This window comes from Sylvia atricapilla, chromosome 2, assembly GCF_009819655.1.
Source record: "Sylvia atricapilla isolate bSylAtr1 chromosome 2, bSylAtr1.pri, whole genome shotgun sequence".
Classification (NCBI taxonomy): domain Eukaryota; kingdom Metazoa; phylum Chordata; class Aves; order Passeriformes; family Sylviidae; genus Sylvia; species Sylvia atricapilla.
The window spans coordinates 18,812,860-18,839,035 of NC_089141.1; positions in this window are offsets into that span (position 1 = coordinate 18,812,860).

A 26,176-nucleotide genomic window follows, 5' to 3' on the forward strand; every position below is an offset into this window, starting at 1 on the left:
ATCTCTTACTTTGAGAGCCAATAATGATTTTGAACTGAGACATGTATAATCTGTAACAATTTAGTTTATCTGTCTTTTTAAGACCATTTATTTTGCTTTTAATCTTTAAGAACCCTGTTTGGGTTTAAGACTGTGTGAGCTAAAATGACAGAAGTAGAAATAGTTTTGTCATCATTATGCAATTCTTAACCTAGTGCTGAGGCCTGCAGCTGCAAGGTTTATGATGCCATCCATGAATTAATTAAAAAAAATTAAAAAATTATTTACATTTAAAAGAGGAAAAAAGATTGAAATCCTAGATGATAAAGACAATAGCATGTGATATGCTCGTTACTTGTTATGCTGCTGTATCAAATATCAAATATCAAACTTGCTTGTTTTCTCTTGCCTATTTGACCTGGTAGCTTTAGTCTGATTTTCCATGATGAAATAGTGTGGATTATCAGAATTTTTTTGAATCTAACTTTTCAGAGATCTTTATGGACTTCAGGCTAAATCAAACAAACTGCTATTAGTGTACCTTGTTTGATTAGCAATGCAGGAATTGGTTTTAGTGGAAAACAATAGTGAATTACCTCAGTCATATATGAGAATATGATCACTACCCTGGACAGTAATTGGAAATCAGAGTAGAAAGACCAAGAAGATTTAATTAATTTTCATGATTCTACCACATTTTGTTGCTAGATGCTCCTCTACAATATGAAATATGGATATGGCAGTCAAATAGAGTTTAAAAGCCCTGGAAATATGTAATATGTTTTAAAAGGATGAGTAGAATTATTTTACAATGCATTGTATGCTACTCTCTAGTGCATGTCTGGGATGTTACTGTGCTACAAACAGTTTGATTAATCAACCATTGCTGTTAAGATGGGATATTTCGCAAAGCTGAGTAAATACCTCAACTATGGAAGGCTCTTTACTAAAATGAGCTGTAGAAGTATGTTCACAGCTGTAAAAGAATCAGTCAACCAGTGATTATTTTCATGAAAGGCTTGGTTACATCTAAGAGGAGACAGGGGGGTTTTTGTTACAGTGAAATGCAACAAGGGAAGAGAAGTTTCACATGTGTTTGGTTTATTTAACCTTCCCACCACTTCTGCTCTGCACAGTCAGACAAATGCATGCTCATGAAACTTCAAGAGCTATGAAGAGTGCCAGTTCACATGAAACAGCAATCAGACATGTGCTCAATCCCACTGGGTTTCAATTCAAGCTTGGGATGGATGAGCAGTTTTCTGTTGCAGTTGCCCCCTGGCTTCCTGCAAAGGACAATTTTACACACCAGTCAAATAGAGTGGCGGAATGTAAAGCAACCTGAGGAAAAGCAATATAAGATATGACATAATGAGTTACTCATGCTCATCAGTCAGAAATCTATTGATCTAGATAACTAAATCCCAAATAAGTAGGAAAAAAACCCCAATGCTTTGTAATTAAGCACAGGTTTAGATATTTAAACTGTATGCAAAACCAGATTTAACAGTAAAAAGAAAGAGCTTTTCCTTTTATAAAAAGGTAATTTCTCTTTTTCTTTTGCTATGGCAAGTCTGTTAAGTGTTAACATAGACTAAATCCCTGTTGTTAGTAATTTCACAAAGGCCTTGAACTAACTGGGATTGAGCACTGTAGGAAGTGTGACAATGTCAGGCACAAGGGTGTGGTGTGCTCCTTCTTTACCAGTCCTGTCCTACAGCTCCTGGCCAGGCAAGCTGAATTGCCACTGATCAGGGAGTGGAAAATTATGTTAGAATGTCTTTCTGGGCTGGAGAAAACCTGGAGGAAAATAGGTTTGTAAGAGGATAAATGGATCTGTCCATTACCCCGCTGCTTTCTTCTCAATGATTATCACAAAACACAAATTGCTTCTCATCCCGAATCCATGTTATTGCAGGCTTTCACTGGATCAATTCCTTCAAATGCCAGATCTTGCTGGAGTTTTAAGGTGACAGAAATAGGAAAAAAAAAGACAGAAAGCTTTTTGGGTTTGGGGTCTTGTTAGGTTTTTTGGTTTTTGGTTTTTTCTTTATCAACAGGGAAGCCTGATGATAATTCTGGTTCATTGGGGTGCAGAGTCAGAGTACACATGGATATAAACCCCCCTGAGTACTGCCTTGAACCTAGAGGAAGACAAGGATACATCCTTCATGCTTGACAGTTCAGAGAAAATGATCTGTGCTGGTGACAACCACTGATTCCTCAGCCCTTTGGGCACCTCTGCAGGCTCCAGCAGGGCATGGTGCTTCCACTGTCACCACACGTCATGCTTTCTCTCTCCCTCTCCATCCAATTTGATTTGCCTGTATGGCAGAGGCTTTTCTGAGAACTGAAGTCCTCTTATAAATGGCAGCTTTTCTCCTCCTTGCAATCTAAGAAGGAGCTTAACTGCTGCCTTCTGTGCCCAGTCTCTTAACAAAGAAAACAAGCCTTATTGCGAAAATCTCCTTTTTTGCTTCAAGGTCCAAAGTGTTAAAATCCTCTGAGTTAATATCATCTTTGGTCAAAGCTTAGTGCCTAAATTTGCTGGAAATAAGCAGAAAGACCCTTCTTTTAAATGGGAAGAAAGGTGGCTTAAGAAGTAGACCTTAATATTCTAGAGTCCTTTTTTATTAACTTCACATTTGAGGAAAAAAAAAAAGTCTTATGACTTATGTCAGGATCTTTTGTTCACTTAATGAATTTTTCAAGGTATTAAAAATAATTTGTGCAATGTGATGACTATTAAGCTAGTAGGTGAGGATGGGAGTGGAATATAATTTCAATGAATATCCCATCTGAAATAAAAAGAACATTATTAAAGATTTAAAAAAAAAAAAGAAATCTTTAGTGATGCACAAAAGAGCCTCATCTTTGTTGGAAACTAAGCCACACGACATGGCAATAACAGCTCCACAGGAAGAGTGGGAAGCATGTTGAAGATCAGCCTTTACATTTAACACTTCAAAAAAGGAACCTCAGTGAAGCACCAGGGAGCCATGCTCCTCGTGCACACTCATAATAAACGTGTAAGGAGATATACATATATATATATACACACACACCTCACTCCTCCTCATCTTGCTGATTTCTGTGGGTGTTATAACTACAGACCAGGAGGAGATTAAACCCCGAGCACAGCCACACGGTGGCTCTAAGTGAGTTTACTTCGGAAGTGTTAAATGGGTGAAGTGATCTCCAATGGATGCAAATTAAAAGCTTTTGGGAGTGTTGTGCATGCAAGGAAAAGAAAATATAGCCTTCTGCAGATGGAAAAAGCTATCTTATTAGGAATTAATAGCTGTCTCAAGTCCTAGGGAAATAAGAGAAAATAGTGCATCTATTTCTCACCACAGCAAAATGTAATTAACATGAAGGTCAGAGGGCAAGGACATAGCATGCAATTAAGCCTTCCTCAATCTTGCATTACACAGGTAAACACAATATAAGTTTAATAATGAACAAATCCTCTGGTATCTAGCACACATTTGTAGAGCTCTCATTTACATGAACTCTGTGGGGAATCTTGTTTCTTGCTATAGCTTATTTTGCGGTTCTTCATAGAAAATTTAGGAGGACTCTAAGGACATTTCCCTCACATCTTTCTTGAGGTTTCTTCTGATCCCCCTACCAGTGAAGTATTGCTGTAGCTCATTTTTCTGCAGCTACCTGAGATTTTGTGCTACTGCAGATAAGGCAAAGCTGTAAGAAGGCTGCTGTTAACGTGAAAGCTGTGCTTTGAAGTGATAGTGTAATGAGTACCTATGTTAGTTACTGCTGGATGCATCCTTTACCTTGCAGATGTCAAGCTACTTTAGGATGTGATTTTTTATTTATTTTTTTCTTCGACCAGGACACTTGCTTGAGGATATGATATTCATTACATGCCTGTTCACAAATGCAGAGTGGGAATGGATTCAGCTCTGACCGTGCTTTGAGCTGGAGGTTGGAGCAGATGACCTCCCAAGGTCACTTCCAACCTGAATTAATCTATAGGCCTAAGATTTGCATGCAGATCTCCGTTAGTTTTTTGCAGTTCTTTCAGGGAAGAAAAATATTTCTGCTAAATATTGGATTTTCCCTGCAGTATTTTCAAGTTCTCAGAAGAGGTCTGGTTTTTATTCACGCCCCTCTGCCCCAACTTTACTTTCTCTTGTCTCATTTTCTGCCAAGAGCTTCCAGACTTGCCCTTGATTTCTGCCTCATAGCAAATCTGAGTAAGACCCACTTCCCCTTTGGTTTCTAAACTCTCTTTTCTCCATGGCTCTGAGCCCAGGGAGTAATGCATGAAATGCTGCCAACCACGGCACAGAGAGCCAGCCCCTGGCAGGCACAGAAAGGGGATGCAGCGTGATGAAACAGCCCCATCAGAAGGGACTGATGTACTGTGAGCCTACCTTTCTGGGCAGCATCAGATAAGATTTATGAAGAGGGGCTCTCTGGACTTGGAAACATCAAGAAACAAATCAAAAGGGCAAATACATACACTAAATCATCCCCTAGCCCCTCACGTCAGACCTCCCAACCTTATGCTGTGTATCACTGGGAATGGCAAGATAGAACCTAATCTGAAAACTCTGTAGTCAGATGAAGGAGGAATGCAAAACCAACCTGGTTCATCTCTTTTGTCATCAGCAGAGAAGGCCCTTCCCATAAGTGCTACAGGATTCCCCCCCCCCCCCCATGGACGGGATTCCTTGGGAGAAGAAAGGTGCCTACAGTAGGGTCGATGCCTACTGTAAAAATCTGTGAAAATCACTACCTGAAAAAGAAGGGGGCGAAGATAAAAAGTTAAATAGAGACAAGTACATGGATTGATTAGAAAATTAGTGCAGATAATATGATTTTTCTCAAAATAGTTCTGGTTTTTGAGCTCTCAACTTGTAACCTTGGAGAAACAGTAGATGATCATTTTGAAAATTGAGGAAATTCCTGTTCAGTCTGAATCCACCTGAGATGAGAATAAAAAGCCTCTGCAGAAAACAATTTTGGCCTCAATTAAGATGGAAACACAGGGAGAAGAAGGACATTTTTGTCTCTTTTGAAAAAGACAAGCCTGAAATTCGGGTAAGTAGGTCCTATTCTGCCAGGTGTATGGGATGTAAGGCAGCAGAATAAGTGCCAGTGTGTGATATGAGCTTACCCCCTCCACACTCCCTTTTTCCAAAGGATCAGTTGTGAACCGAATTTCGTGCACTCTGCTGCTAAAAAAGGTGGAGTTCTCTTTCCCAGTTAGTTGTACTTTCTGCTGCTTCAAAGCAGGAAGAAATGAAGGGCTGACGTAGCAGCCAGCAAGGAGCAGTGCAGAGGTTGAACTGGGGTTACTTTTTGAGAAAAGGCCACAGAAACCCTGTGCAGCAGATCCACCTCTACCCTGGCCCCATCCTCACAGCCTTGCACCTGCCTGTGCTGTCTTGGATCTTTGGAGGGGCTTGTCTTCGCTTTTTTGGCTGCCAAAGGGGGCCAGTGCTGGAGGCCATGTCCCTTCCTGTGCAGGGTATGCCCTGGCTGACCTTTCACTGGCAAGGCTGCAGGAGCTGTCAGAGGGGCACAGCAGCTTAGAGAATACAGCCCAAAATGAGGCAAGAGCTCTGCAAAACCTCTCTTTCTTCTTTAACTTTCAAACTCATTTTCTCTTTCCATACATGTCAAAACATGTCAGATATTTTGAGCGTGATCTCTTGGGAACATGCTAATTCATGACTCTCTTAATATTCCAGCTCTTTTTATTGAATGATTGTGGTATATTTTACCCTCATCTTTTGCTCACTTGCTTCCTCTGGTATAAGTCGAGGTTATGTTTGTTTTCAGGGATATGACTGTATTTTGTCTGACAGAAAATGGGTGGTTAGTTTGAAATATCTGTTATTCTGCACATCCCTCTTTTCTCCCAGAGAAAAATAGGGAGGTAGAAGATGATTGTACTGCAGTGCTTGCATTAGCAGGGGCAAGAGTAGAGGTACTCTTGGTTTACTGACTACAGCATATAGGAAGGATAAAAAACCTCCAAATGAATCATAAGTAATTTATAAACAGAATCGGAGTAAAATTATAATGAGCTTGAGCAATCCAAGAGAAGGTAGCACAGATGGATTCAGTATTTTAAAATTAATGTGAGAAAATGTTTCCTTGAGTTTGTGGATTTGGTGGTGAAAATGAGATGCTTTAATATTAATAATCCCCACATAGCTCCATAGAACAAACGGTGATAGGGGAAATAACCTTACCAATACTTGGCAATGCATATAATGAGACTGATATTTACAGTTCTTTAGACCTATATTCATTTTATAGAGGAAACTTTGTCCTTTTTTTCCTTTTGTGTTGGTATTTACAATTTATTACGATCACTAAGGGGAAAATGAGACTCCTACACATATGTTTTTCTTGTGAATCTCCTAGATGAAGAATGATGGAGATAATCTGACCAATTTTTAATTTTTTGCACACAATCAAAGCTCAGTTTCAGGCATTTTACTCATGAAATGAACACTGATATTAGGGAATGTATTTTCTTCATTATGGCTCAGACATCATTCTGAGATAGCTGTACAGCAGTGTACTGCACTTCTTATCTGAATGTAGTGACTCAGAGAAGACATTAATAATAACTGAGCAGTTTTCTTCTTATACTAACTGTGAGGGATTTGTGCCTTTTTGTTTTATCAGAAAGAAAGAAAGGAAAAAAAACCTTCATCTGACTGGTAGAAATTTTGCCTGAGCAAAAAGTACAGGTTGCAGTCCAAATAACATTATTTCTTTCAATGCACATTGGTTTCATTTTCTGAAGTTTCTATATTTTGATAGCACCTATGGGACTGTCTTTAATTTGTGGCTTAAAATTACTGCTTCAGGAGACCAAGCTGCTGCAGTGATTGTTGAGCTCTTAAGCATTTGTTAAGGCTCTGCTCTGTTATCTACCTGAACTCTTGGAAGTCGCTAGTGTTTATCTCAAGTCCTGGTGAAATAGCTGGGAGGTTTTTATGCAACAGAGAGGAGGAAAAAATAGCAGCTGCATTCATGGAAACTTTTCCTTCACATCAGGGCATTCACTCATGACAGCCATCCTCCACTCTGGCACAGGACAAAGGTCTTGCTAATGATGCTCCTACCCAGGGTACTGAAGGCTTTGGGCACGCTGCACGCTGCACAACAACTATTAACCAAAGCTGTCTCTCACATCTCAGCTGACCTCAACACCAGAGTGGAACTTGCAGCGAGCCCTTGCTCCCTTTGGACGCTGGTCAGTTCTCTTGAAGTGTGTGGGAATGCAGAGTTTCCTGTAGCACAATTCACAAAATGAGTTACCCAATACAGCGAAATTGAAGAGAACTGCGCAGAATGCTGGATTTAAGACAAAGGAGTGCTTCATCACTTAAGTATTTTCTTTTAACATACATATGCGTATAAGTATGTGCATGTACATGATATATCTTTATATGTATAGATATTTCTGGCACATTATCTTAACTAGTTCATGCAAATCTCGGCAAAAGATATTAAAAATGGCTGTTTATAAATATAAATAGCTGAAGCAGATATTTGCTTTACCATTACTCCACCTACTGGTATTGTTCTAAACTGACTGAGGTCTCAGAGCTTACTCAATAAAATTAAAGAAATACATGTATCCCCAGAGAATGGACACTGAGTGATTAATTAAACAGCAATTTTGGAGAATGATGGTTTTAAGGAATAAATCATGATTTATTTTGGACGGATGGAGGTCGCACTACACCCTTCTATCCTGAAATACATATCAGTAGTTTCCTTGCCATTAAAAATATTTAAAACTTAATTGGAGAAGAGTCAATATTATAACACATGTATCTGATGATAGATTTATAACAGAAATGTATGCACATATATTATTTGAATAACGGTGTAGAACTACCTTAGAACAGTAAAATATCAATTAAAATTAAGTCTTCCTAAAAGCCACAGCAATGTGAGTAAATAGAGTATGACAGTGTCTGAAAAATTACAGCAGAGAAAACAAACACTGTCAGCAGCTACTTGGGGTTGAAGTTTACAAGAGATGATTTCTTATCACAGTGTAATTGCTGGAGGAGCCTGAGCTCCAAGATGTATTTCAGGCAGCCCGTGGAAGCTGTCAGTGCTGTGCGTCACATGGCCTCGGTTCAAGGGCAGTGGCTGCTGGCGACGTCTCAGTTCAGTCAGGTAAATCAGGCACAACTGGAAGGACACCCTGGGCTCTGCAGCAGAAAAGAAAATGCAGCACTGTTTTGCTTTCAGGGAGTCTGTAACTCCAAGGTAGCCTGATGCTTGCTTGGTTTTTCTTTCTTTTCACCTCCCCTGCACTGAAGTAACACATTGTTTTGCTGGAGCTATCACAGAGCCCACCATACACTGAGAGCTCTGGGAACCTACTTCATCAGCAAATTTCCTGGACAAGCTTATCTGGTTTTTAATGTTTAAAAAAGAATTAATCCACTGTTGTTTGGCAATCCTGCCTGTGTTATATGTGCCCATCACAAAATGTACATGATAGATGTGCTCATGACCACTGTCCTCAATTGCTTTGTGTAGGTTACCATTTTGATAGTCGCATTTTCTTAGTAGGTGCTAAGAAAATGGCTTTTTTTTAGCAAATTTTGTAGCACTGTAAATATGCAAAACAAAAGCTCTTCATCTCTGTGGCATAGTTTCCTGCAAAGACCTGGTAATGAAACTTTTCCTCTTTTTTTTTGTAATTGAAAGGGTGATGAGAGCACTGTCACCTTTACCCTGCTGTACCTCCTGACACCAACTCTAAAAGAGTATTTTTAGAACTGGTTTAAGGACTATTTGTTTTCCTTTTCTGCAGAGGACTGCATGCATGCAATGTAAAGAAAACCCTGATCCCTCCTCCAAAGGGACCTGGAATCCATGATGGATTCCCACTGCGAGATGTAGCCAGGCACTTCATTAAAACCAGGCTTCTCAGTTCAGCCTAAATCAAGGGTGAGGGGGAGAGGACATTCTCCCTGTTGTGCCTCTGTGTGCATTGGCCTTCTGAGTACTGATGGACAGTAGAGAAAAGCAGGTATCTGGAGTAAATAGCAGGTTTGGGTTCTCACCCATATGACAAATGCCCAGGACACTGGAACATGCTGTGGTGCTGTATTCTCCTCTTCTTCCCAGCTTCTCATGTATTCCTTTAGCTTCCTTCTCCTTATTTTCCTTTAACTTGTCTGGAGCCTTTGGACAGGAACTGGAACTCAATTACCCTGGAAAGCTGCCTAGGGAGGGTCAGGGAAAGAAAGACCTGAGAAGAAGAGTGCACAATGACTCCTTTGTAGTGGGAAAATGTCCCTCCTTTACCCCTGGGAGGAACAGAGCAGGCTGAGCCTCAAGGAGGGAGCAGTGCTTTGGGAGATGTCATTAGAGGAAGAAGCATGGAGGGCTAATTAGGTGAGTTTGCTCCTGTTCCATGCTGCAGTGCTGCAGAGGTGAAGAGGTACAGGTCTGAGTGGTCATCCAAGGGATGTGCAGTTAGCTCCTATGCAGGGCAAAACCAAAGCCAGAGAGCTCACACCTGTGGATTCCTCATGGAAAAACATTCTTGGCTGACCATGGCTTGAAGTGAAATATTTTTCTGCAGAGCACAGGAATGCTGTGCACTGAATATAAGAGGGTCAACACAGCTGGTTGCTAGCATCTTGATTAAGGATGGATGAGCTAGTTTGGATTAAACAGCAACTGGTCTGACTGTGCACAGACCACTAGCAGAGCCTGAATTTGGAAGGGTCAAAGCAATACAAAGCTTATATTATTATTATTTTCATTCTTACATGTTGCCATTTGTCTGTAGTTCCTGGCTGCAGCAACACTGCTGACAGACAAAGGAAGGATGGCACATTCCTTGGCTGACAGGAAGGAAAGAGGTTGCTTGGTCTCCTTATCACCAGACACGTTTCTAGGCAAGAGATTTTTTTTTCTCCATCCAAGCACACATCAAAAAATGTCAGTATTTGCGCATTTGTGTTATATTCAACCTGTAGCAGTCAAGAGAGTAGTTCCTATCTCTGATAGGTTTTCTTCTGAGGTGTCTGTGAATTTCCTGTAGAGGAGGTTTGTCAGCACTGAAAATCTCCATGTGGGCCCTTGCCAGTGCGTTCTCAACAAGATCAGAATGCACAAGGCACTTGGGATGTCGCAGCCAAGGGGAGGTGGAGCTTCTTGCTCAGCCATGTGATTGACATCTTGGCTGCGGGTTTGTGGGAGCGCTGTGCAAATGTTTGGATTCTGATTTAAAGTGAGCAGCCACCTGGCAGTCGTGCTGGAACATGTGTTTTCTGAAAGCACATCTCAGTGTTTTGCACAATAACATGCTAGTTTTGTCCAAAGGACCCCTTAAAGCACAGTGATAGATAAAGTTTGGTATTCTTATTGAATATATACATGTATACCTTTTTTCAGAGTCTTTTTCAATTTCATGAAGACAGAACATAGGAAATCCTGTTCTGTAGCCCTTCATTTAAACCATGGTTAATCTTTGGAGAGCTATATTTTACAGTGAAAGCTGCTATTTAACATACATAATAAGATTTTTTTTCCATTTAATTGTGTAGAAGGGATTGTTTCCAGTAAATTAAAATTTCTTTGACACCAATTACTTGGCAATATAAAGATGTAGTATTTTGCTTTAATTTACTTTCCTCTAAATTAATCTAATGATGATTAGATTTAAATAATAAAAATAATGAGTTGTTTCCCTCTCTAAATTACTTCTTTGTCATGTGTGTTTCCCTTTGTATTGAATTTGGTGACTTATTTGCTTTTAGTAGTTCTGAAATATTCTGACACTAATTGCATTTTGAAATACAACTTTCCAACTATGTTGCTTCTGTTTTTCACTCATTTCAGATTGGTTTAGAAGCACTGACTTCTTATTTTATTGCTAAATATTGAAGCTGAGAGCCACATTACATCTATCAGTGTGCTTTCTTTTTCTTTAGCTTTGTTAATTAAATTCTGTATTCTCTATATTGCTCATGATTTGCAATGTTTGTTGCCAAATCCCAGGCACTGCAATGGGAAATCTATTCAATATAAATATTTTATTTGTCCAAATGTTTTTTAAAAATAGTTCAGCCATAATCTCTAGCATTTTCTTTCCTTGAAGTGTACTAAACAACCGTTACACTATCTAAAAAAATCAAAGGGAAATATTCTGACTGCAACATGCAAAAAATAAAAGACTAAGCATATATTTCTCCTGCTGCTAGTAAAAATGTAGAGAGATGTGTTATTAAGGTTTCTGGGCTATATATGACAGAAACGTAGCAAATTATATAGCATAAAACAGCCCAACAGGAGACCAGCGCTGCTTCTGGCTCAGCACTGGATATGGAACAGACCCCAGCATTAAGAATGGTAGGGAATTACAAATAAGTTTCCATTTTTCTCTTATAATATATTTAGTGCTCAGGTGAAAATATTAATGTGTTTCAGGTTCCATGCCTTGTAGCCTAAAGCCATAAATACGTAAAGACAATCACAGTGGGTCAGACCAAAAGTTCTGTGTTCTGACCCTGTAAGAGCCTATAAGTGGATGTTTAGGGAAGACATTCATTTAAAAGCAGAGTAGAGATGCAGGATGTTTCCATTCACTATTTCCTTTGGTCTCCAACTGTTTTCAGTCAGAAAAGTCTATATGCCAAGTCTGTCTCCTTCTGCCTTGTAGCTGTCAGTGGATTTCTCTTCTAGGTTTTGTCTCCCCTTGAACCCAGGTTTTGCATCCCACAGCGTGTGTGAGGAGTCTGTCTCCTGTTACCTTAATTTCATGCCCCTAGTTCTGATTCTATGAAGAAAAAATTCAACAGTTTACTCCTAGCCACTCTTTTCTTATCAGCAATGATACTGTAAATTTCTCTCATATTCTCACTCAGGTCACTTAATTTCCATGGCAGAGATTCTTGGCTTAATTGTGCCAGTTAGCTGTCAATTTGCCACAAAAGCTGTCCTATACATTTGATTTTCCCCTGATTTTTTTTTTTTCCTCCACGTATTTTATATTATTGTATTTGTTTTGAGGTTAAGGAATAGCCAACATTCAAGATATGGGTTACCATGGGTCTTTACAATGGAATAATGGAATTCTCCATTTCATTCTCTCTTCATTTTGAAATAGTTTCTAACTATAATTTGTCTTTTTCACTACCATTGAGCATTGAGCAGGCATTTTCAGGTCTTTGTCTATCACAATTGAAAGATCACACTCTGAAGCTGCAACGCTCAGCTCAGCAGCCATTACTTTAAATGTGGAGTTGAGATTATTTTTCTTCTGTCTGACTAACTGTAGTTTTACCTATATTGAACAGCATCTGACATTTTATTGCTCAGCCTCTTCCCAGCTCAGGCTCATAATATCCTTCTGCAATTTTTCATGAGTCTTGTCCTTCCCACTTTAATAACTCGGTATCGTCAGCAAACTTTGTCAGGTCACCACTGGCCCCCTTTGGGGTTTTGTATTTATGACCATATAAAACAGCAGGGGTCCCAGGGAAGTTTCACTGATGATTTACTTTCACTGCTTGAGACCCAGTCATATTACATCTTCTTCATCCCATCCTTAATCCTATTATCAAGCCAGGAGTTCTTCCCTTGCATGTGTCCATCTGGTTCTCCAACGAAATCTTTGAAAGACTTGGTTGCAAAAATTTTTGAAAGGCTAAATAGGTTATATATGATCTTTATCTGGATTTCTGCTGAAATCCAACAAAGAGAACCCAAAAAGGTTTTTAAGGCACTGACTCTTTGAAAAGATACATTGCTTTTTTCCAAGTAGATCATGTTTGTTCAAGTTTCTGTAAATCCTGTCCTTCACTGAGGCTTTTATTAATTGGCCATGTGCAGGCATCAGACTTCCATCTATTTTTTTTGACATATTTTCCTTTACTTAATTTTATTTTATTTTCTAATGACACCCTATTTTTATCTTCTCATATTAGCACAGTTTTATAACAATTTATAACCCACTGTTTGTCTGCTTCATCCTCGGGTTGCCTTGAAACTCCTGGGTGGACACCATCTGGTCCAGGTGAGCCCCTACTGTTCATGCTGTCCATTTGTGTGGTGACTTTTTCTGCAATGATTTCAATTTCATATGGATCCTCTGACAAGTCTCACAGTCAAAAGGACTTGAACATGGTGGTCTGGGGTGTTTTCCAAGTTAACAGTGGTTAAAAATTCATTTGGCTTCTCTGCTATTGAGTGTACTTTTTGTTGCCTTATCATTAATTGGACATGCAGTCATTTTGTTCATTTCGTGTCCCTGCTGGAGGAAGGATTTATTATTAGTTTTTTGTTGCATGTTCATATTGAGTCAGTCACTTTGTGTGAGTATATGTGTTTTCATTAGCAGGGCTCAGGCTGTTCAAAGGAAGCCTTATCTCAAGCCCTACTGCCTTTCTGCTCTTTTAGAGGTGTTTTTTTAAGAGGGCTTTATGTCTTCCAGAAAACTATATGTATTTGCTGGGATGTTCAGTTTCTTTGAAATGCAGTCACCACAACTGTTGAGTAATCTGTGACAAAATCTGCACCAATATACAGAGCAACCTATAAGTGGTGTTTATGTACTTTTTCAAATTAACCCATTTGTAGTAGAACTAGTGAGAAGTGTCTAGAATTCTAATAAGGTGATTTCTTGTTAATTTGAATCAGTATATAAACAAGCTTTAAATGAAAAGGGATGTGGAAATTATTCAGAGAGGAAGACCCACAGAGACTTCTATGATTGCTGTAAACATGAGGGATTCCAGATGGGGTTCCCCACAGGAGCTAATGTATGGAAACCTGAACACTGTGCAGGTTCTGTAAGAATTCAGTAGAGTGAAGATGCTGTTTTTTCCTCTCTTGCTTACCCATCACATTGCAACTTAAAAAAAAAAAAAAAAAAAAAAAAAAAAGAAGTTGAAAAGAGGATAAATATTGTCAGGGTTAAATTCCTGCCTTGTCACAACTGAAAAATTATTGAACACCTCTGGCAGCTCCATACAACATCTTTTTTACTAAGGTATGTGATGTGTAATGAGGTCATACTGTGGACTGCCTTTCCCTCTGTTTTGGGAGGCTGTTTTCTATTGGAATTTCACATTATGTTGTCAGTTACAGAAATCTTTCATGACGTCTCAGGAATGCAAATGGGATTGGTGTTTGGTTTTGATTTCAGGAGAGAGACTAGGGAAGAGGGATGGGAAGCAGTCCTGGAGTCCAACGTTGTGGGAACAAAGGTTTAAGAAAAAAATGAAATGGAAAGGAAGACTGTCCTATCCCCTCTGGGGAAAGAGAGACAGAGAACTCAGCCAAAACTCCTGAAAGTAGCACTGCTAATGAGGAAAGGGATGAGAGTGGGTGTGATAACAGCACCCACCCCATGTTATCTACAGCCATCTCTCAGAAAAGCACTTCAAAAAGGAGCTGGTTGTTCAGACTTCTTAGCCCTCAAAACAAATCAATGAGTCTTGCCTAATCTGAATGGATAAATCTGAAATCCAGATTATTTTTTAAATGTAGATACAAAAGCTTCCACAAACTGCAACCTGAGATTTGCTTAGTTTGTTCATTTACTTGACTTGTTCTCTTAAACAGAATAAAGCTACTTTCACCACTGTGAACAGGGACAGTACTCAGTGAGAAGTGAGTGCCTAAACTTCTACAGAGAAAATAGCAGCATCAATTACTCATTTCTGAATGTGTTGATTATTGAGCACCCAAGTATGAAAAAATCTTGACTGTGGCATGGGGATGAGCAGGTCTTCCCTGTAAAAAAAGTCGCCTTTAAAAATAGACATAATTGTCTTATTTTTTGGCCTGTAGGAAGTTGGATTCCCAAGTTGAATATTGTCAACGGCTGTCGTGTTCCCTCTGCAATGTGGGAGAAGACTGTAGATCATTAATTCAACTCTTAGCTGATGCTTCATTTTTATCTCTGGTTTGATTTTGTGTTTTGTTTGAGTGTAGTTGATACTATAAGCATTATGAGTTTTATAAATGGAACCATAGAGGTTTTAATTAGTCCTAACCACATCAAAACTAATTCCTATCAGGGCTTTTTTCCTTATCTCTGGAGAAAAGCTAAGCAGCATTAGTATCAAACCTGGAAATCAGCATGGAAAAAGACCTTGAAGCATAGGTTTTTATTGGACATTAGGAAAAAGATATTGTTCACTGAAAGGGTGGTCAGGCATTGGAACAGGCTGCCCAAGGAGGTGGGTGAGTCACCAGCTTGAAAAGGTTCAATAAATGACTGGACAAGGCACTTGGGGACATGGTTTAGTGGCAAGTTGGCAGTGCAAGCTGGATAACTGGACTTGATGATCTTAAAAGTTTTTCACACATGTAATGATTCTACGATTTCTGAAAATTTAAATGAGGTAAAGTGAGGGAAGCAAGGCAAGCAGAGACAAGCAAAATCATTCTCAAGGCAGTCAGTGAAGTGCCCATTAGTTATGTGCTAGCATGAAACCAGATACAGCATTTCACTGATTTTATTTTTTTGAATTGGTAAAAGGAAGCCTTGTGTATGCTGTAAACTACATTTCTGCAGGTTAATCTCGGAGATGTATATTTTTAAGACATATAATTATTGTGAGCATCTACGGACTGTAAAATCAGAAGAAATATAGATATTTCATAGAGAATAATTCTCACTCTTCTGCTATTCAAGAGATAAGAGCTGAAATTCAGCTTGGAGAGAGACCCAGGGGAGTAACGTGCCTTTATGTACTTTATGTACAGGAGCAAGAGCAAGTCCCATTTCAATGGAAAGTCCTCTTGCAAGGTTATGTTAAAGAATGAGGTCATTCCACATTTATTCAGGTTAACAGAGCACTCCAAATGCTCCTGAAGAACAAGAAGCATGAGATTAATTAAAATACTAGGGAGAGGTGCTTCTGTCTAGAACACTAATAGTGCAACTTATGCAGGGGCAGCAGCAGGCAGGCTGTCAGTTTTCCATCTGGAAAAGGAGTTTTCTCTGCATTTTCCAATTTTATAAACACCAGAGGTAACTGCGAAAGAGGAACAGTGCAGCAGCACCAGCAGATGCCTGCCTGCAATGGTGTGTTTGCATAGATTGAGGACGCCTTCTTGCCCTGTTGCTGGTAATGTGTTGATTTGTAGTTTAAGCTGACATTAGGCGCTGTTGGGGATTAGGTTTTGTTCCTTTTTACTCTAAAGAATTTTTTCCCCATAAGTTACCAAAGAGACTAAATATCGTACTTAAGACTATTTAACAAAACAAAGGGATGGTCGAAGCTCGGAGCGGGGTGGGGTTTTGGGGCAAAAAAAAAAAAAAAAAAGACAGAGTTTCAGGTAGCCAGGCTGTCTGGTTTTTGGTGTTCGGGGAGAAAGCACTGGTGCTCCTGCCGGAGGATTTCACTGCAGTCCAGTCTTGGGAAATCTATCATCATCTGGAATTCTGAGCTTCTCTGCTGCTCTGCGGGAGCTGGACCAGCCCTGCCCTGCCGTGGTAGTTCCATCAGCGCTGCTCGTCTGCTACAGCGTGATCCTGCATCCCCCTGCCTTGCCGGGACCCTGCCTCTGCTCTGCCAGAACATTTCTACCACTCTACAGTTACCAGCCCGAGACTTTTTTTCCACTATTCCCAGCTTGGTGCTCTGAGGATCCTACAAAGGCACCGAGACCAAAATGCCCTGGGTTTTTGTGAAGCAAAGTCCTTGAAGCTCTTGGTACTGATTTTGTTATCAATACTGTAGTTGTGTTTCTTTGTTTGTTTTGTTATATATTAGTAAAGAACTGCTATTTCTATTTCCAAAATCTTTTGCCTAAAAGCTTTTAACTGAAAAAATTATAATTGGGAAAAAAGGTGGTGGTGGTGGTAGTTTACATTCTCCATTCCAAGGGAAGCTCCGGCTTTCCCTGGCAGATACCTGTCTTCCCAAACCAAGACAGGCGCCCATTGGATCTCATGCGTAGATAATGAGGAATTCAGAGAATTGGCAGCTCAGAGAGATAACACCTCAGCTCCTCTGCAAAGGGCTCTCTGCTGGCTCTGCAGCTTGGCAGGCAGCACTGCTTTGGTGGAGAAGGGCTGCACAGCTGAAGCCTGGCTCCAGGTCCCTTGCTCCCATGCCTGGCAGGATGCACATGCACATGCACATGCACCTGCAGCAATGAAAATCAGGTTCTGAGGCTGCACTGGCAGCGCTGTCTCGGTGCTCAAAAGTAAGCTCCCCTGCCCAGTCTCTTGATAGGCTTCAGAGGAAGCTGCTTACTGACTTCTCCAGCAAAAAAACCGGCAGATTTCATGTTCATGCTAATCTAAATTTTTGGAGATGCAGCAGAGGGAAAGGGGTGGGAGAGAGAGAAGGTTCTCACATCACCTTCACACAGACTGTTGATAAGGAAAGACTGATAGACTAATCATAGCTGCCTTGCTGTTCTCTTCTGGAGGATGAGTTGATTAAAACCTTGTGTAATTACATTTCACCTTAAATTCTCTCTCTCCCTCCCTATAATATTTTTACATCTTCAGTGTCAAATTAGAGTTAGAAATTGCTCCTTTTCATACAGGATCAAAACAGTGTCTTGTCTTGTTTTGAACTTTCCTGCCTTAAATCTTGCTAGGATTAGTGTACCTGGTTTATGGGTCCCGTGAATACTGCTGGTCATAACATACCAGAATCTGATTTTAAGAAAATTAAAGCCAAGGGATTTGCTTGCTTTCAAATGTTGTGTTTCCATTGAATAAAAGATTCAAAGTTGCTTTGTAGGCTCTTTGATTTTCCCTTTTCTTTGTTTTTCTCTGCTTCTTTAAGAGGTCTTTAATTTGCCCTCTTCATCTCTGTATATCATACTTTCTATTTGCTGTCCTCTTTCCCCTTCTAAAAGGATCATTGGACATGGTTGGATTAGCCCCAAAATATTGCTGTTCCTTTTCATGTGGAGATTGCACACACAATCATTGAGTAATAGTCTCCTAAGCTTCCTCTAAGTGAGGTGTGGATGAGAATCACTGTGGTGACTGGAGTATGATTAGAGAACACTGTGTTCCTTACTGGTTGCAAAGAGAAGGATAAGAGATTGGAGTGTCTAGACCTGAACTTAGGAAAAGCCACTATATTTCTACATGTCTAGAAAATCATGTTCAACCTAAAGAGCTCTTATAAAATGGAAGGAGAAGGACCTTTTATACAGACAGATGGTGATTTAATGATTTTAAACTGCCAGAGGGCAGGTTTAGATTAGATGTTAGGAGGAAATTCTTTACACAGAGGTGGTGAGGCCCTGGCACAGGTTGCAGAGAGAAGTTGTGGCCGCTCCATCCCTGGAAGTCTTCAAGGCCAGGTTGGATGGGGTCCTGAACAACCTTATCTAGTGGAAGGTGGTCCTGCCCTTGGCAGGGGGATTGGAACTGGATGATCTTTTTTGTCCCTTCCAATCCAAACTGTTTTGTGATTCTGTGAGGATAGGTCTAAAAAAATAGATTGGGCTATAGCAGTGCTTTTGCTCAGCACTGATTTCAGCTCATATCTCACACATTTTGCTGGGAAATGAATCCAAGAGATTTGTTTTGCTAATCTTAAAAACAATATTTCAAACCACTGCTGCCATCTCTGAAAACAGGACATACATATTTATGACAGAAATAAGCACTGTCTGATTAATGGCTTACCTAATGCTAAGGGTGCTTGTCCGTGACTTTGTATGGGCTCCTCCCTCCTAAAAGGCTCCTTCTCTTCATGAACAAATAAATAAGTCCCCATCTGTATTATAAGGCAATTAATGGTGTTTTACCACTGAGGTCATTCATCAGCCTAGGAGCTTCTCAAAACTTCATATATTGATCCTTCTTTGTTCCATTTTCCTCTACATCTAATATCTTTCGCCCAGTAGCTAATTATTTATTTTGGTAAAAACACAAATGCTCCAGTGATCATTGCCAACAGTTCAGCACTAATGAGCAGCTCTCTTGTAACAAACAAACACTGTGTGCATCCAATATGAGAAGGCAAATTGGTAAGGAAAAAGCTTTAAGTGTTGTTGTAGATAATAGTAAGGAGGAAAACCCAACTTTGCAATTATTAAAAAGTATCCATCATCCTGAGAACTGAAACCTATCAGACTATAAATACTATCGTTACTGTTACTGTTATTATTGTTATTGGAGCAGCAATCTTTTGTTCATGGTGAAATAACAAAGGCAGTGGAGAAGCACTAACACTTCAGCAGGCACTTTCTGGCTGAACAAAGTATAAGGAAAGCTTTTATTTTGTCTTAAAAATACAGTTCAGGATAGCCTATAATTCCAACACATTTTTATCTCTGCCAGATATATCAGTCATGTCAGAACTATGTAGCAAATCTTTGAGAGGTGAGTAGAAATTTATAAATTTCCAGCCAGTTAATTAATTTAGCAGAGGAGAGATTCTGATAGCAAATGATTTATTCAGCTTCACTGGAACTTTCTTCTCCAGGGTCTGCATCAGAAATCAAGACCCCTTTATATCACCTGTTCTGACCACTCACACATCCTTAGAATTCAATGTTTTAACAATTTATACAATAAGGGGGTCCTGAGATAAGAATTCTTGTAAGCTATTGTAACTTGGAGCCAGATTTTGGCCTTTCAGCAGGAACATGGGAAGGACTGCATTCCTTGCTTCCTTGTTTTCACAGAAATTTCAAGAATGAATCCTTTTGAGATACATTAGCCAATTAATTTGAAAGGTCACACAATCCACACATCTTCATTTTGAGGTCTCTAGCATTCCTGTATCTGCCATGAATTATGCACTGGAGCTAGGTGCATGAATTCCAACATCTGTCTCATCCATGCTGGAACCACTTGTCTCCTCCTGTCTCCAAGGACTTCATTAGGGCTTTTAACAGTAATATTTTGTTCACAGTTGATGAACAGGCAATCTCTGACCTCATCTTCAACTGACTCATTATTTTCATGGCTGTGATTCCCAAATGTTTAAACTGCATCATGCAACACACATATCTGGGTATTACTCTGAATTTTTGGCTGACTGAAATATGCACTAATGGATGACTATTGTTTAACCAAGAGCTACATTTCACTCTTTAATACTCTGCTGCATCTCATTGTTACCCATTAATCCTTCTGTGCTCTGCAGAGTCTAGTGTTTATGCCCTTGTCCAATAATTATCATGGATGCTTATGATATTTTAAAAGTGTAGCTATTTAATTTCTTATTGTAATGTAGAAATCCTGTATCCCTGTACAGCACATTATTTCTTCAAATGTTCAAAGTTTGGTGTAACAGAGAACTCAAAACATAGATCTGAAGGTCCAGGATGAGGTGGGTTCTTGTCCCAAAAGAATTTCTATTTATTATTAATTCAAATATTCCTTATGTTTGTGTTTTACAAGAATGTGGCTACTGATATGCGCCCTCAGCCCAGTTCACTGATGAAGATGGCATATGAGTCATTCTTCAAGTCTTAGTGAAAACAGAGATTGAGATGTCTTGTTGTTGTTTTTGTTGTTGGCAACTTCATCCAATATTGAGATTCTTTCTGAGTGAATTTTTATGTATTCTACAGTTCAAAACTATTTATCTTATTGGGTTTTCAATGATTTGTTCTGCATCATTTTTGTTTCAAAATAAGTATTAATTTCAGTTAAATTAGACTGAATCTTTCATGACTAGGCATCTCATTAGTACATAAGCCTTACAACATCCCATCTTTGCTCAGATTATCTTATTTCATTCAGATGAAATAATGGCAACTCTGAATTTAGTCCCACTTTTTATGAATGTTATAACATAAAAATCTTTTCCAGCGTTGGTCTTTTCTCCTCCAGCCTGGATGCTAATGAGTGTGTCTTGTGATTAACAATGCTGTGGTTGCTCTGCAAAGAACTTCCTTCTCGCCTGCTCCCTCACCAGTGTCAGCAGCCACCTGTAGCCACTGGAAAGGTTACACTGTGCTCAGATAAGCAATTTTTCAGCCCCTCTGTGTGCTGTAGCTGCTGCATTCAGAGCTCCCCTGCTTTTGTTTATTAGCTGTGGTGTCATGGATGGGTTCACCCACACCCCTGCCTGCTCACAGACCCACAGGAGCCGCAATGGCCTGTGCAGAATGTGAATGCTTTGCTGAAGGTGTTAGTAGAGGAATCAGAAAGTTTAAAGGAATACAGTGATTGTAGGAAACAGCTTTGCAGATTTGTGCTGATAATGCACAGATTCTTTGTTGCAGACAACATTTCTAGAAATGATGCAGATAGGCCTTTTAAATGAAACCATCTTCCTCCCTACTCCATACCACCAAGGAACTACCCCCTAATCTCTGTGAAAGCAGTGGGTTTAAGGAGTTTAGGATAAAGGATGCTTGTTTATTCTGCTGGGTTACTGTGTGGCAGAAGTGACCCTCAGCATGATCCAGCCCCTTCCTGAGTATCATCACAGCTGTGGTACATGCTTTACCCACATCATCTCTGGGTGTTGGGCATCATTGTGGTTCAGCTGGCACTCAGCCATGCTCATACAGGGAATGAAGGCAGGGAAATCAGAATGTTCCTTGTAAACAATGGATTATAATGGTTTGGGGTGGGTGCTGACCTTGTGATTTCTGTCTGCTGTCATGAATGTTAAGGTGAGGAAATATATTTACACAGTAGTGAATGGATGTTGTAATTCAGATAGAAATGAAACTTAAGAATTATTTGGGAAAGGAGAGATGGTGCTTACCCCATTTACATCCATGTATTTTAGAAAGGGGAAAGCTGTAACATAAAGAAGAATTAAGATCAGATTAGGGTTTGCTTTGCAAGTTCTACAATGTCAGATAACATAATGTGTTTAGATATAAGAAATCATTTTTATGATCCAAGCAGCCTTTTGTCCACGTTCTCTTTGAACGACTTCCGGAATTTTCTAAGAATGCTTAATAGACTCCGTTAGGTTTTGTTAAATTGGTGTTTTAATAATTTAAATTGATTAGAGCTTAACATCAGCTTGTTGAAGTTGTTGCTGTGGAGAAATTGGTATGAAGAGGAATTCTTGCTCACCTTAGGCAAGGAGAAGTATTATAGGTTTTGGACCCAGCCCAAATCCATAAACTATTAATAGTTCAGATACAGACATTGGTATCTGAAATATATGTTAAAGTAAAAAAAACAGACTTGAAAGTTTTTAGATGAAGCAAAGAGACAAAAAATCTTTCTCAGGTCCTTTGCCATGCTTTTAGTCCACTGAGGCTTTTTGACCAAAACAGCTCCTATATTCTGTTAAGCTTCACATTAAAATAACCCTCAAGTGAAAGTATTGTAAGGAAAACATGTCCCTTTGTTAGAGACAGTTCCTGCTGAGGAGCAGTCTGGCTTGCTTCCTCCAGTAGCTTCTGTGGGCATACAGAAATGGAAGCATTCCCTGGAGTTTGAACAGGGTGGAGGACAGCAAGCGGTCACCTTCCCACCCTCTTTCAGCCCCTCACTCTCCACGTCCTTACCTATCCCCAGCTGGGAGCTCTCCCAGGGCTCGTTTAACTGAGCAGATAAGAGGGTTGATTCTCACTGATGAGGCCAAAACCTGGTTTTTGTAAGGTTTTCACTCTCAACCTCCTACCTTTACTGTAATATTTTCTGTCTTTTCAAAGTTGTAAGCACTATCAAGAAGCTTTTTTCAGTCTGTGCTCAGTCAGGGACTGTGGTAGCATCTGCCTGGATTCAAGAGCTCCCCTTGTGCCCTGCTGCATAGGCACATTGTCCAGTCTCTCCTCTGTGTTATGGAGGGAAGGCTGCCCCTGAGAGCTGTATTTCTGTGGCACTTTTCTTGTTTTCTGGTTGTCTGCTGCTGTGGGCTGCAGCATCACTTCACTCTGTGGCTTCTCCTGTGGTGGCTCAAAATCACAGAATCGTGGAACATCCTGAGTTGGAAAAGATCCATGGGAATCATTGAAGTCCAGCTCCTGGGATCCCTCTCAGGAGGATGGAATTAGGTTGAGCTACAGGAGGTGGTGTGAGCTTGGGGCTACAGTCTGGGGTGCAGTAGGAGGGAGAGGGGATATCCTGGCAGGAAGTGTAAAGTGAGGTGGGAGAAGGAGAAGAAGGCAACAAAGGTCTCCTCTTCTCCTTTTTGCACATCTACACAGAGCTAAGGGTGAGCACTGCCAGTGATTGTGCAATGTGCTACAGCCAGAGATACCCAAGCAAAGAAATCTGGGAAACCTCCTTTCCGAGCTTTTCTGTCTTTGTAGAAGAATTTCAATCCTGTTTCAGCCTGAACAAATTCAATTCTGTATTTCCCATCTCCTTGAGGAGAGTCAATTACAGGCTGTTCTGGAAAAAAAAAATCACACTACACTCTCCATAGTGAGGCTGTTCCAATTTTCAGAAAATACTGTAAGCTTTCTTAGGCCACAGAGAAAAAGAGAACGCTGTGTACAGCCTATTTGTTAGGCATTCCATGATAAAAAAGAGATAAAGGTTTTGGTCCCTGCTTCACAAACATCACTGCATTTCCAAGTACCTTAAAATAGATTAAAAAACCAAATCTTCAGGGTGAATCAGTTATTTCTAGTCAAGATAATTGATCTTGAAATACTGATCCCAATAGTTTACAGGGTTAATTGTTGATGTGTCAAGAGCTGCTGAGACTTCTTTTCATGCTAATGTCTTGGGCTTGTCTTTAAGTCGGTAGCATTTTAAAGCATATAGGGCTAGGGCAAAGGAACATGAATTCCTTGAAAAATGTTTTCTGAGAAACTTCTTAAGGCTCAGCATTAACAGTGCTCTGTTAGTTTTGCAGTATTTTTTTTTTCCTTTTTGTAATACTTCCTTCTGTGATACTTTGTTCTGTTTTCCTTCCAAAAAGATTATTTTCACTTTTTTTCCTTTGACTTGGATTATTTCCTCCCATAGAAATATTCAGCTGTGCTTGGCAGTGTATAAGCCTAACTTAGAAACTCTTTCAAGATGCATGACTTCTTCTACTGCATGTGTAGGAAGCTTGGGAGGGATTAGGGTTTCACCTCATCAAATTGCAGATTTCCACACTATCTAGGTCTGTGCTGGTTTTCTAGACCCCACTTATCATCAGGGGAGAGAAATGTCAGTATAAGAAGTTATTTGACTCATTCTAAGTGACAGAAACTGGATCAGAGGAGCCATTGACTGGAAGTAAATGCTTCTCTTTAGTGAGTGTGAATATTCCATGTCCATGTAGACCTGTATCAGGGTGTACTCCTTTGCCAAATATCTGAATATCTGTGCTTCCAGTCAGAACCAAGGGGAGAGGGCATAATTACCATCAGCCTTGCACAGGAGAACATGCCAGCTTTTGTCAGGAAAGGCAAGAGCTCCCCAGGTACAGGAACTCATCAGAAACCTGGAGCCAGGAGGAGCTGCCTCTTGCAGGATAAAATGCTGTTAATCACCACTTCTCTGGGCAGCCTCCTCGCTGTGCCCAGAGGAGCTCAGGAAGCTCCTAACTCTTATTTGGCTGTGCCTGTGAGAAAATAACTCTGTCTGAGCTCCTGCACGTGTTCCTCTCCTTCTCAAATTGTAATGCTTCTGGAAAAGTTCAATACTTTTTGTTTGTGTTTTCTTTTTAAAGCATGTCGGCAGTGCCTCTGTACTTGGTGTGTGTTGAACAAGCCCTCAAGAGTTGAAGCTGCAGGTGTTTTTAGGTTCTGATCTGACTTAAAGTCCTGCTGTGCTCTCAAGTGCAGACTGAGGTTTGGTTGTAAAAAGTTGAGTTCCTTCTGTGTCTAGGCTGAGGACAAAGACTGCATGTTTGAGGTTCTCTGGACATCTCAGCAGCCTTGCACTGCACATCCTGAGCAAGATTTAAGAAGCCATCATGTTGGCTGGTACCATGCAAAAGTATTAATTAGGATCCCAAAGCCCAAGAGGCTGTAACAGGCGCTGCGACTAAGAAACTTTTCCAGTTCCTATAGGATTTGTCATTCTGTTTCCAGTTGCAGACCCTGCAGCAGTCAGTGCCAGTACAACTGTGTGTGACCTTCCCACAGTAAGTGGCAAAGGGGAGCAAGGGACAAAAACTTCCAGGAGCATTCAAATATTGCTTTCAGGGCTTCAGAAAGCACAGAATGTTGTGTAACTAGCCATACAGTTTTTATGTAAGTGTTGCCAGGCTGAAGTGTTGTGGGCCAAAGTGCTGTTTGTGAGAATGATCTTGGAAAATTCCAAACAGGAGAGACTGATCTACCACAGTCTAAACTCATCTTCACTTGAGGATAGGGTGAATGGTAGAGTAGCCTAAGAATCTGCACTCACACAGGGAAAGAGAGAAATGGAATCTTACTGAGCGGCAAATTTAAACATATATCACGAGGAGGAAAAAAAACCAAAAAGGACCAAAGCCTCCCTAGAGACACATGCTATAAATCATAGAGTCCTTTGGATAGCATCAGTTCAATAACTACAACAACAACAAAGATTATTTTTTAATAACTTGGCCTCCAACTAGGCCAGTGTCTTGTAAAATCAAGAGAATGACTGACAGACATCACTGTCTTGGAAAAGAGACAGAGCTGCTTTTTAATAATGCAAGTTTAAATTATAAATCGTTTCTTGGTCTTTGTCCAGAGAAATCCCATGTCACAGGCCTCACTGAGAGCAGCCTGTGGCTCAACACCTATGCTGCCAACATAGCTGCTCAGAAAGGTTTCCCTTTCTTTGTGTGTGTAATTTCCCTACCATTTTTCCCTTTGTCAGTTTAATTGTTTGGAGACCTGATTCTGGATCAGATAGCCCTCATGGAAAAATACAGAGAAGTGGTGCTATCACTGCATGGAAGGAAATTATGGGAGCTACTTGTAGGAATTTCTCTTCTTCTTAAGGAACCCTTTAAAAGTTTGTCAGGATGCCTTTGGGCATTATCTGTGTCCTGTGGGGGGAGCAAACATCTGTGAAAGTAATGTTAACCTGGTATGTTGTCCAAGTCAGGGGAGTCACAACCTCTGAGCTTGACAATTCTGAGCTCGATAATTCCTCCAGCTGCCCCATGTCCCACTGCCAAAGGACACTGGGATTGTTTATGCTCTTCATGCACTCTCCATGGTCCCGGATAAAATAGGGCTTTCCCTCAGCCCACTGTGGCTATGCTGCACTTGTTTACTACCTGTGCCAACACTACCCAAAGAGGAACCATCTTGCATCCTCTCTTCTTTCAGAAGACCAGCTTCTAAGGAGCTCACATTCACCCTTCTTCCTTTTGGTTCCTCCTTAAAATGC